The sequence below is a fragment of the Carettochelys insculpta genome, chromosome 3 (assembly GCF_033958435.1).
Source record: "Carettochelys insculpta isolate YL-2023 chromosome 3, ASM3395843v1, whole genome shotgun sequence".
NCBI lineage: Eukaryota > Metazoa > Chordata > Testudines > Carettochelyidae > Carettochelys > Carettochelys insculpta.
Window position 1 is genome coordinate 110,477,254 of NC_134139.1, and position 12,937 is coordinate 110,490,190.

Consider the following 12,937-nt stretch of genomic DNA (forward strand, 5'->3'; position numbering starts at 1 on the left):
GCAATTTCACATTTGAGTTCTTTCAGAACCCTTGGGTGAATACCGTCTGGTCCTGGAGACTTGTTGTTTTTCTTTTTCCTGTTTTCAGCCCTGCACGATTAAGTTCAGATCTGTCATTGTGAGTTCTCAACTTTCACATAGGGTTTTACCAGTAATAAGTGTTCTGCAGGCCAAAGTTATTTTCAGTTACACATGTACATGCCCAATAACTTGAACTAAAATATTTTCAGTGCCAGTGGGTATTCATGTTGTTCATATGCAGGTTGAAACTCTAGTCCAGAGTCCTCAGGACCTTATCTGGTCAGAGAATTTGCTGGAGCACAGGAGGTCAATTTTGTCTATCAACATTACCAATACTTCCACGGCTTACTGGGCTTTTAGAAGGCATTTAGGCATAAATTGGAGCTAAATAACAGCACAGAACACTGAGTGCCAACAGTGGTGGCTGTAAACAAACTTTATGGGACCATGGGAAGCTTGGCCATACCTATGGTAAGTGGCTATCTGGCTAAATAAAAATCATGCCAGACCACGGATGATGTCAAACCAGAGTGTGTCGGACTAGAGAGGTTGAACATGTATTTTCCTGTAGACATAGGGTTCTGTATGTTTCTGTCACCTAGTGCAAAATGGGTTGGACGTTGTTGCCTCCTGTTGGATTAATAGTCTCCTAAAGAGCTCATATTTATTTATGAGAGACATCAGGATTTAATCCCTAATTTTTCATTTGTTGTGTGAATGTATCTTTCAGATATTTACTTAGTGCACAGCTTATAACAGTCTGTGATATTTTTTTTTTTTTTAAACTTTGGTCCAAAAGCCAGATGAAGCTGAAGTTTGACAGATGTTGACAAAATCCAGGGAAATTTTCATTGGTGACACTGTCCTTAACTCTCATTGTTCTGCTTTTTATTCTCCCCCCCGCCCCCCAACGCACATTCTCTGTGTATGCATGACATGAATACAGGACCAAATGTCAGCTTTACATTTAAAAAAATGTAAAGGTTTGCCACACACTTTAAAAAGCCCAAGCAATTCCATGTAGTTTAATTTATATCTGTTTTAATATAACTTGTTATGAGAGTAGAGGTACATGCCAGTTTTTGTTTTATTAAAGAAAGGCATTGTAGGATATGAATGAATAGGTTGATTAGTTACAAGAGCTGCAGCTTTTCAACAAAATGGGAAAGAGCTGCATATGAAACTCACCTTGAATTATGCCTATGGTTACATAATACATTTGTTTTTAATAACTAATCATTGACTTTGAAAGTGAATGCAGGTTATTGGTTTGGAACAAACACTTGAGTATATTTACTTCTTTATTTATCAGTCACTGATAAATGTTTAAAGCTTGTAAACCACACAGATATGTTTTGTTCAAAGCCTCTTTTTTTTAAAAGGAAAATGTGGCTATTTTTAATTATATTTCATTGTTGGCTTTTAAACAGTGATAGCCCCCACTGAGCAGCTTTGGTTTTGTATGTCTACACTTCTATAAAGTTGCGGTTGAGTATCCTGACCAGCTCAGAAAGCCAATTTAGTGTATCCCACATGTTTGCCTGAATCTGACTCTGGGCCCCCGTTCCTGCAGCCCTGTTGCATTTTGGGATTTTGTGCCAGAGTCCTGTTTGTGGGGGGAAAAAAGTCACCAGAGGTGGTTCTGGTTTTCTGATGTCATCATCCCAGAACGCATTTTCCTGACCTCCCATTTCTGGTTATAAAAACCCGGCATTTTCATGTCTGTCAGCTGCCATTACAGACACGAACATGGATCCCTATACACTTCAAAGTTTGATGCAGTGTTTTGTGCTCAGTTTCCATACTGTGATGCAGTATCTTCTGAATGTAATGCCCCGTGCAATATGAGTGCATGGTTTCCAGGGGCATTGATGGACATGAATGTCTGGAGAGAAGAACCACAGAGTTTCTGCAGCACTGGAGTCACTGTACAGCGTGGAACACAGGTTCTGGAGCTGTGAAACCAGCACAGACTGGTGGGATTGCATTGTTTTGCAGTGATGGAATAATCAGCAGTGGTTGCGAACCTTTCAGGGAACCTTGTGAACTGCTGTTTCCTGCCCTGAAGTGCAGCAATACCAGAATGAAACCTGCTTTGACAGTTGAGAGGCACGTGGCACTTGCTCTTTGGAAGTTTGCAATGCCAGACAGCTACCAGTCAGTGGGCAATCAGTTTGGAGTGGGCAAATCTACAGTAGGGGCTGTCGTCATGCTGGTAGCCAAGAGGATCAACATGCTGCTTCTGTGTAAGACCGTGACTCTGGGGAAAGTGCAAGAGATAGTGGACAGATTTGCTGCCATGGGATTCCCTAGCTGCAGTGGGGCCATAGATGGAATGCATGTTTCCATCCTGGCACCGGACCACCAGGCCTCAGAGTACATAAATGGCAAGGGGTACTTCTCTGTGGTGTTGCAGGTATTGGTGGATCATAAAGGTCATTGCACTCACTTCAGGGTGGGGTGGTTGGGAAGGGTGCATGACATGCAAATCTTTAGGAACTGTGGTCTGTTTAGGAGGCTCCAGAGTGGTACTTTCTTCCCAGACCAGAAAATTAGCATGGGAGGGTGTGGATATGATAGTGATTTTGGGTGACCCTGCTTACCCCTTGGCTCATGAAGCCCTACATATGCACCCTGGACACCAGTAAGGAACTCTTCAATCACAGGTTGAATGGATACAGAATGGTCGTAGAATGTGCCTTTGGCTGTTTAAAAGCCAGGGTGAAGTGCCTTCTGACCCACTTAGACCTCAGTGAAAAAACACTACCTTTGTCATTGGGGCCCTGTATTCTTCATAACATTTGCAAGGCAGAGGGTGAAAGTTTCATGCCTGAGTGGAGAGCTGAGGAAGAGATCCTTGCAAGAAATTACCAGCAGCCGACCCCAAAGGAAAACAGGAAATCCCAGAAAGACTTGCTGAAAATCAGGGATGCCTTGGAAACCAAATTTGTGAATGACCATGAAGGGTGTTAACTGGCATTCCCTGCCCCCGCCCAACCATGCTGTTTCCTTGCCCTTCATGAAACCTTTCATCAACTGCAAGACAGCCACCACCACCCACCCAAACCCAAAGCACATCAGCCAATAAACAAAAGTCTTTTCCTGATAAATAATTTTTTAAGGGGGCACTAATAGAAGAGTGGGGGTATAGGGAAAATAGAGATAATATGGTCATAGTCAGCCTTCTGGTGGGTGTTGATTTTGTGGGGCGATGAAGCAGAGCGCTCTGTGGCCCGTCCCCAAAGAGAGGAGGGTGCCAAATGTGTGGAGGGTTGTGGGGGGGAGGCAATCGATTAGATGGTGGATGCAGAGCAAGGAGCAGGCTGACAGGGTTGAGCGATGTGTCAGCTGATGGTGTGTGGAGTGCCTGGGGGATGCAGTGCCCTGTTCAGGGGAGGAGAATGAATGGGGTAAAGGTGGCATGTATTGGTGGCTCCTGGGGTGGCCTAGGGATGGTGCGTCTCTGAAAGAGACATGGAAATGTGTACTGATAGTGGGTCATGAAATGGAGTGTGTGTGTGTGTGTGTGTGTGTGTGTGTGTGGAGGGGTGCACAATTGACGGACTTTTTGTCAAGCACAGCTTCAATTAATGCAGAGGTCGCTGACTGTGATTTCTCTATCAGCAAGTTAATTAATTCTGTCTGCTTGCATTCATTCTTTACAGTCCATTTTTTTTCCTCCATTCACGGAGCTCTGTTTTCTCCTTTGTGACTACATAAACATAATTCTCCATCAATTCATTTGGGTCATTTTCTTCCTCCACATCTGATGCAACCTCTTATCTGCTGGACTGGGCCCTCTGTCTTTTACTAGGGTTGTTTGGTGATAAAACAAATGTAAAAATGTTAATGTTTTTAGCAGCAGAAACCTTTTTATCTTTAGTTGGAACAAGGACTGTAGTGACAGAACAGCTGTCTGTCTCTATGGAAGGACATGTTGCAACTTCAAAGTCACTCTGGTTACTCTTAAGACTAAAGAATGCATGGTACCAAGCGGAATGATTTACAGTGGAGGTTTAACCTCACGACTATGGTAAGCTATCGTCAGTTCATTTGGGGAAAAAAAATTCTTAAAGCAATGCGGGAGGGAGGTGGGGTGCAGCGTGTCTCAGGGATGCTGGCCCATGGAGGAGTGGGTGGCTGCCTGCTGTCCTATCCAGAGAGGCAGTAGAGGTGTCCTGGAGGATATGCAGCTTAAAGCAGTTCCTGGATTTTAAAGTGGCTGCTCCAGGAGTTAAAATAATTATTAAAAGTCACTGGGGGCACACACATTAACCATGGGAGTGTCCAGTCGCCCTCTGTCACTGCAAGGTGGTGTGTGGAGCTGCCAGGTATGCAATCACTCACCAGTCCAGGAGGGCCTTTGCCTGGAGAGCTTGCAGCTTAAAGCAGTGCCTGGATTTTAAAGCAGCTTCACCCTGAGATGCTTGAATTTTGCTCTGCACTGGGTAGGTCCCAGGCAAAAACTCATTAGTGACTCACAAAACTCCCGTGCATTCTAGGTGGCCAAATAAGACATCAGCCTTATCACACTAACAAAAAGGGATAAGGAAGGATTGGTCATTCTGTCTGGATACTGTGTTGGAAAATTTGCAAGAATGCTCTGTGGGGCCATGCTTCTAGACCACTTACTGGTGGCTTGGCATGGTAAGGTGTTTTACTGTGGAAGCAGGAATAAGTCAGGTCTCCCCAAAAATCCCATGAGGAGAATCCACAAGTGCCTGTCTAAGACCTTCACCTTTTTGTTGAAACAGGATCAACGCTCCATCCGCAGGCTTATTAACAAGCTGTTCTAAGGGAAAGGGGCATAGCCCATCACTTCATGTTTGCAACATACTATTATCAGTAGCAAAAAAGCCCACTTACCAGAAGTGCCCACTCCAGGATCTGGGCTGGTCTGTGAAGTTGTCTCTTGAGTTAATGGGATGGGATCCAAGGGCTCCAGCTTGGATAAACAGCTCCTGGCTTTCCGGATCAAATTCTGCACTGCCATCCACCCCTTCTACATCAGGATGCACTTTAGCATCATCCCCACAAACACAGGTGTTAATGTGACTTTTGGGGGAAGAGGTTGCATCTGTCTCTAGAAGAGTGTGAAGCCCCTCATAGTATTGAAGTTTCTGGCAAGATGTCCCAGATGGACTGTGGTCTGTCTTGCATTTCTGGTAGCTCTGCCTCACCTCCTTGATATTCATGTGGCACTCTTGAGTGTCCATGCAGTACCCTTTGTCTATTGTGCCTTGTGAAATTGTTGCATAAATATCATCATTCCTTTTGCTGTATTTGAGCTGGATGTAGATAGCTTCTTCGCCCCACACTGAAATGAGGTCCTAGGTCTCTATATAGGTCCATGCTGGGGTCCTTTTGTGATCCTGGAAAATCATGGCTACAGGCTGTGCTAGATGTGTTGCAGAGATGTGATCCACACATCTGCTCACCTTGGTGGCCAGAGAGGAAAGGAAATTTAATCAAAATTCGCATACTGATGACCACTGCTTCCTGTTGCCTACTTCCAGATCCCCTGGAGAGCAGCAGAGCTGGAGTGGTGACCAGAAAGGACACCTCAAAGGGCACTGTGGGAAGTTTGAAGGCTAATAAAATTAATTTTAATAACGATACCATCTTCACTTGCATAGTTAAACTTTGCAAATTCAGCTTCTTGAGTTACTTTGGGGGGCGGGGGTCAGCATTACAAAAGTTGACCTTAGAGTCACTTAAAATCGACCTGTTGAGGGCGGGGATGTAGATGGATAGTTTATAAAATCGTTAGTCCCTTAAATTTGATTTAATCTTCTAGTGTAGACCAGGCTGGGGTCCTTAGTACTAGTGCAAAGAGAAAAGACTTAGATATACATTAAAAAAGAACCAAAACTTCACAATATTAGCTTGAAAAACAAACAAACAAAACCCCAAACCACCCACACCCTACAGAAACAGTAAATGGCCATCTTAAAGAGGTGCCAGTACTCAGCAAGTGCCCTGCCAGCTCCCCCCAGCCAATCCCGTGGCTGGGGCTGCTGACGTGCCAGTATGCAGTATCGGCAAGTACCAGCACAAATAAAAGCACTGCCTATAAGCATGTCCAGTGATTTACCAAAGTCAGGAAGACTGCATGTCTTTGAAAGCTTCTGGCCTTGGATGTTTTATTAAGTCACCTGATGCTTGCAGACTCTAGTTACATATGCCGCTTTATGGAAAAAACAAAATCAAACCAGAACAAAAAAAATCTCACAAGTAATGAGCTTCCATGGGTAAGACCCACTTCATCATCTAATAAATAAAATTGCTAGTGTTTAAGGTACTACAGGACTGCTCTTTTTTGTGAAGCTACAGATGAACACGTCTGCTCCTCTAAAACTATACTACGCTTTGACGTTTACTATTCTTCCAGTGCAAATAGCTACGTTTGCTGTATTTCTATAACAATGTGCTTGGCACTGTGCTTGAACAATTTGAAGACCATTCCTACCCTATGTTTCTCATAGTCTAGAACACTGACACTGAGGGGAAAAAATGAGAAGCCCCATGGTGCAGTTAATATAATGTTAGGGAATTTAAAAAAAAATGGCTCATGTAAATATTATTTATCTATAATATTCAGCCTCATCAGGATGTTTGTTTGACACTAAAGTAAAATTAATGCCTTTCTAGTTTGATATACCTGAAAGCACTTTGAGGTTCCATATGCAATTGAAATATCTATGGCCCTCATTTTGTAACTTGACTCCCTGCAGACAGGCTGCTGCTCAGGCTCTGGGTAGGTGCTGGGTTCTACTGATAAACCCCTTTTAGTGTGAAAGTAGTTACACCAGTATATGAGAGGAAAAAGTAATCTGCTTGTGTCAGTCACTTGCAGTTGTAACTGTGCCCACACTACAGGCTTTTATAGTACGTTAAATAGATGGGCAAAACAGTTAGTTACACCTGTTGACATGGTTACATTGAATTAAAATCAAAAGCATAGTCCAGGTTCTAGTTTCAGGATTAGGAACTTTGGAAAGAAAATGGAGCAGCGATAGTGAGTTTAGTGATAAATCTCTCTTCTTTGGACTTCACAGTCTCATTCACAGAGAAGATTAAGGCTCACTTTTTACGATATAAGCCAGGTATTGCTGCCATTTGTATTTAAAGGTGATCTTCAGGGGAAAATATAGTATTTTTTGTATTCGTTCACCATAGTGTGTACAGGATGATTGATTTTTTTTTTTATTTTCCTCATGATTTTGAAGAATATCAGGTTACGTCTACTCAGGTTTTGCTGGATGAGCCAGTGGTCAACTGTAGAACTAATATGTCAAGAGACGGGAGTGATACCTGATGGGCAGCAAGGGGAGATTGTCAAACTATTTCTTTAAAACATTTTGCTTTAACAGTGGTTTAAATTTGATTTCATTTCTGATGGGTATTTGGCAGAAAAGTCCTCTGCTTTTGCAACTGTCCAGTTCTGTAGTGTCTACAAAGTCTTCTGGCAAACAGGACAGAGCAAGCATTTGGCAGTTTACGTAGTCATAAGTTCAAATGGATGGCGTTCACATTACAGATAAACAAAGAAATGGCACATCAGATCAATTACAGTACTTAGCATCAATGGACAGGTAGATCTCTATTAATTTTTGTGCCATTAGTTCGGGGGGGAAATGGGAAGACACATGAGATCTGGTTAGCAGACCCAGCAGCCGTAATCGTGTCTGCAGTGATCTGTAGCTCATAAGAAGTGTTTGGTAATGCTATTAGCATCTTCTAGCATATTAGCAATCCCCAGCTCATCTTTGCCCTTTTTCCCAACATGGTGGGGGCATGTACAATTAACTGGGGGAGCTAGAGGGAGAAGAGACCAAAGGAGATTAATTTTTTTCATCCCGCCTAGCTTGCTGCAAAGCCTACTCAATACTGTGGGGAAGGCTGCGGGGGTGGGTTGGGGAGGAGAGATGCTAGCTGTTCTTCTGTCCCATCAGTCTGGAGAGAAAAAAAGGCCCTTTGTAGGGGTAATAGGTGACACAGAGCTCTGGCATTTGAGGGGCGGGGGGAATGGGGTACTGGGGAATGAAGGGCACACAACTGGTGGGAATGGGGGACACCAGAGTCCCTGGCCTGCAGGAGTGGGTGGGGTCACAAGGCGTCCCTGGAACAGAAGGGTATGGGAACATGGCAAACTAGGACTGTCTGGGCAAGGGAATGGACAGATGGAGACCCTGTGATGTGTTGTGCACTCAGTTTAACAGATGCAACAAAGTGTGTGCTGTGATTCTAGTTCTAAGATGATAAAACAGTGGGGTTAGGAATGAGATGACCTTTAAATATAAAAGCAGGAAAGGTGCATAGTGAACTCTTGTTTCTGTACAAGCCATCTTGGACATCCTCTGGCGCAGCTGTTAGTGACTGGCAGAATGACACAATCTACAGTAAACTCTTTCATATCCAGCATTCTATCTTCTGGCACTGTCAAATAATTGGTATTTTAATATTAAGTAAATTTTAGTTACATTTTCCATAAATACAGTATAGTGAAAGTAAATACAAGTAAATACAGCAAATACAGTATGTTTTCAGTGAACAGTACTGCTGTAGGTAAATAAATTATTTGCATCCAGTTTTGTTTCATAATGTCTAACCTTGTTTTTTCTTCAGTGTTACTCACGCATTTTTGGGTGTACCTCTCTGTTATCCAGCATATTGGAATATCCAGCAATCTCCCGGTCCCAGGCTGCTGGATATGTAAGAGTTTACTATATTTAGAGGTTGTTGATTAATATTGACTTGTAATTAAATATTGGCCATGTTTGGAAATGTTAAACATTCCAGTTTGGAGGGTGTAGTTAACATGCATGGTTGTCTGGAACCATAAGGTAGAGTTAATATAACTGCCATGCACGTATTTACATTAGTAAGGTGGTTTGAACTTGACTGAATTTTCTTTCTTAAAATCATCCTTATTCTGCTATGCTTGCAAAATGAAATTGCTTTTCCTTCATTCCCTATGATTCACAAGCACAAATTGTTTTCTTTATTCCTTTCAGTCTGTTAATCTTTAGTATTAAAAGAAATGAGACACAGCAAGAAAGGTGGGGAGAAACACACCGTTGCCAGCTGGAGTCCAATTAAACTCAACAAATCATGGGGGAATACTTACTAACAGAACACTAATCCATACATAGACACTTCAGTCAAAAGTCTTGAGACTTGAAAAACAAAAGTACACTTCAGTTTGGAACTCTTAACAGCATATAAACCAACATCTTGAGGCATGGTGGCAGTTCAGTCAAAATGAAACATTTCCAGCTACACAGCTGGAAGGGGAAAAAATCATCATAGCAGGATGGTAACAAAACACACTCTTCTTTAGACTTTTTCTCGCAAAGGTTCCTGTTAGGGCTAGTCCTACTGTGGCTTAAACTGTGCTGATAATAGCTGTGCTGAAAGGCTACCAGTAGCACTCTGAGGATGTCTCTGGAGTGATTTCAGACCACTGGTAAAATAATAACTAGGAAAAAAAAATCCTAAAATCCCACTAACTAAGCAAAGTTGATATTAATCACTTGAAGCAATTTGAGAGAGTGTCTATATTACAGCCCTAAGTCGAACTACATTCACTGTCAAATGATATCCATGTTACCCTCCTGTTGGTGATGAGTCCTCACCAGAAGTGCATCCACCGCTGGAAGAGGGACAGTGTGAGAATCACTCTGCTCCTAGCCAGGAGTGGGGGCAGGGCTTTTTGTTCCCTTGAGTAGGGAGCCTCCGAGTAGCAGCCTGGCTGAAATTGGGGAGCTGGGGTGGAGGGTAGTTAAAGCTGTGTCTGCTAGCTTTTCCCAGCATGGTGTCGTGAAATTGACATGCTGGCCAACAGCCAGTGTACATAATGCAGTATAGTAAATCCTTGATTTAACAGACCCTGATATAACGAACTTTGGAAGTAACAGATGCTGTCTGCCAGCTTCCCCGCTCCCCGCAAATAAATATCAGAGACTCACTGGAGCAGCTGGGGCCACTGGGGCTGGAGGGGCCACTGCAGTGGCTGGGGTCACTCTGTGTGTGCATGCGGGGGGGGGGTGGCTGGGCTCAGGAGCTGCTCTCCCCCAGCCCTGTGTGCATGGAGCATGTTGGTGCCTGGGTGCTGTTGCCTGCAATGGCACTGAGCAGCAGCCATGGTGTTGGAGGCTGCTGGCAGGCTGGGCATGGCTACGCTCTACCTTCGCGCTGGTGGGTCGGAGACAGCTGCAGGAGTGGAAGGAGCCAGGCCGGCATTCAGTTCCTTTCCTGGTAACTGGGAGAGGGATATGGAGGTGTGTGGGGAAGAATGGGGCAGAAGGGGGATGGACGGACGGACGAAAGGAGTGAATTATTATTAGCGGGAATATAGCTGTAGTGTGCACATTGGCATAATTAATTAGATGTAAGCTGCCTTGTGTTACCCTAACTGCGTAGTACAGAATAGCCCTGAGTGTCTTCTCAAGGATGATGCGCTCATTTTAGTAAATGCATTTAGAAATTTCTTAAGGTAATGCAGTTTGTGTATGTGGCCAGCCTTCTATTAGTGAGTTTGTCTTGACCTCTGATTAGTGTGCAGGAAAGTTGTCTTGTCTTCATCCATGCATAGTAGCCAATCATCTTGCCCCAGGGTCTGGTATAAAAAAAAAAAAAAAAGGACCAAAAGGGATGCCATTTGCACTTGATCATTCAAGCTCAATGGGAGTACATTGGAATTAAGTAATGGTGGTATGGTGGTGGCATTGAGGCTCTTGCTTTCAAACGTATATATGCATGTATTAAAGAAAAAGATTATTTTATCCAAGTTCACTGAAACTCAGAGTCTTTTTAAAAAAAAAAAAAAAAGGTGATTTTTATCCCCTGCTCTAGTTGAGTGAAAGTGTATACAAACATAAAACCTTTTTGCTGGTAAGATTTGTCCAAATTGTTCGCATAGCTGCCCTTTTACTGGCTCATTAGATCAAGTGTAGGGAAGCTGGTTCCACTGTGGGTGTAGAGGTTTGTAGCAGAACACTGTCTCACTGACAAGTTGTTTGATGTGTTCTGCAATCCTTGGTAAGTAACATCAAGGCAATGTTAAGGGGCTCATGGCTCTTAGGGATTCACCTTTATGGCAAGTGACCTGAAAAAGTCTTAAAGCGTAGCTGTGAAACTGTCTTGTCCCCACATCTTATGCTCAGCTGCAGTTCCTTGCCTTTCATTCCTCCAATGCCTTGCACTTATTTTAGTGCCCAGAGCACTCCTCATGCACCTCTGTTATCCTGTCATTCCTCTTCCTCTCTTGCTTTACTTTCAGATTACTGTCACTGAGACTTGACTGCCTAGTTGCTGGGCCATCCTTTGATGAGTGTGACTGTTGCACTTGTCCCTGACAGAGAGGGAAAAAAGTGTTGAGTGCCCTTGAGTCCAGACAGTTTTATTCTTTAGCTACACAGCTGCAAGTAAAATAGCAATTTTTGTCTCAGAAGAATGCGGTTCCCTTTTCTGACTCATCCTGTCATCCAACTTCTGTCAGAACTTTTCTTAAGAAATGGGGAGTTATTTTTACTCTCTGGCTATGATGCAGAATACAATTAATATGTATGAATTATATATTTTCGGGGAGGGGAGGTAGTTACTCGAAGAAGTAGCAGCAATGATGATTATGTGGCACACTTTTCTGGATGCTGTAACTGTACATAACGTTGTGCTGCTTCAAAAACTGGACCACAAGGAAGACCAGTTATGCTAATCATATAGGATGAGACCCTCCATTTACATCAAGGAAATCTTTGTGACAGGGATTACAAGTGACAAGGGTAGCAGTGGATGGCTTGCCTGTCCAAGTAATCTCGGAAACAACCTGGAACTTTTAGTGCTTGAAAAATGCTTTCTTATTACTCTGTCAAGGCATGGACCAAAATCAGTTGAGTAATAAGCCAGTTTCTGCACTAGTGACAGTGAATCTTAAACTGAAGTTGGTTTGGAATGGTAGTAAGTGCCTTTAAGCATAGTTTTATAGCAGTTCATATTTTGGCCAGAATATGGTCACAAACCTTTTATATTAATGCTTTCCAGTTAGGACGCCTCTCAGCCCCTGCTGATTGATTTGCTGTGAAGTGCCACTTTCCATTTTTATCTTGGCTTGGCTGTTGTTTTGGGCAATCTGAATGGGGGGTGGGATTGGCAAATACAGTGGGTCAGTGTCTAACCCCAGCTGAAGCAGCAGCTAGGCTAAGAACCCACCCATATACTTTGTAATATCTCTCATAATAACAGAATAGATGGCAGCCTCCATCCTACCGGGCTGAGTGAGTGTCGGACTATGGGCTCATATTATGCGTGAGTAAATTATATCATTGAATTTGGTCAGGGGTTAGCAATCTGTGGCTCCGGAGCTGCATGCGGCTCTTTAAGGAGTCAGTTGCAGCTCTGGGCCCTGCTGCCACTGAAATAAAGGAACTAAATGTAATTGGTTTAACATCCGGCAGGGGTGGTGGAAGGGATCCAGCTGTTAAACCAATTTAGTTCCATTATTTCAGCAGGCGGCAGGACGTGGAGCTGCCCATGCTGCAGGAGGGGAAAGTGCTAAGCTTGCAGGAGAGCTGGGGAGGAGGGGTTGCCGAGTCTGCCCCTGCTGGAGACCCGCTGAGAAGGAGGTGGTGGGCGGAAGGAGCGGTGGCAGTGCATGCACTTGCTGAAGCTCATTGGCTGAAGCAGGTTGATGTTGTGGAAGGCTGCGTGGGTTTGGGGCTGAGAGGGTTTAAGCCTGCAGATGTGGGGTGAATTTGCAGAATGGGAAGTGAACCTTGGTGGGGGGGGGGTGTGGATTTGGGGGCTGAGGTGGGTAAAGCCTGGAGATGGGGTGCAGGTTTGTGGGCCAAGGTGGGGGGGAATAGATGTGAATGGAAGTGGGAGAGGCATGGAGGCTTGATGTGAACATTGCTCC

General features: G+C 43.8%; 1 protein-coding gene across 4 annotated transcripts in view; it reads left to right on the forward strand.

The window, feature by feature from the left end:
• PTPRK (protein tyrosine phosphatase receptor type K) overlaps window positions 1-12,937 on the forward strand; it is a 635,931-nt gene that overhangs the window by 66,856 nt on the left and 556,138 nt on the right. The window lies entirely within an intron of this gene.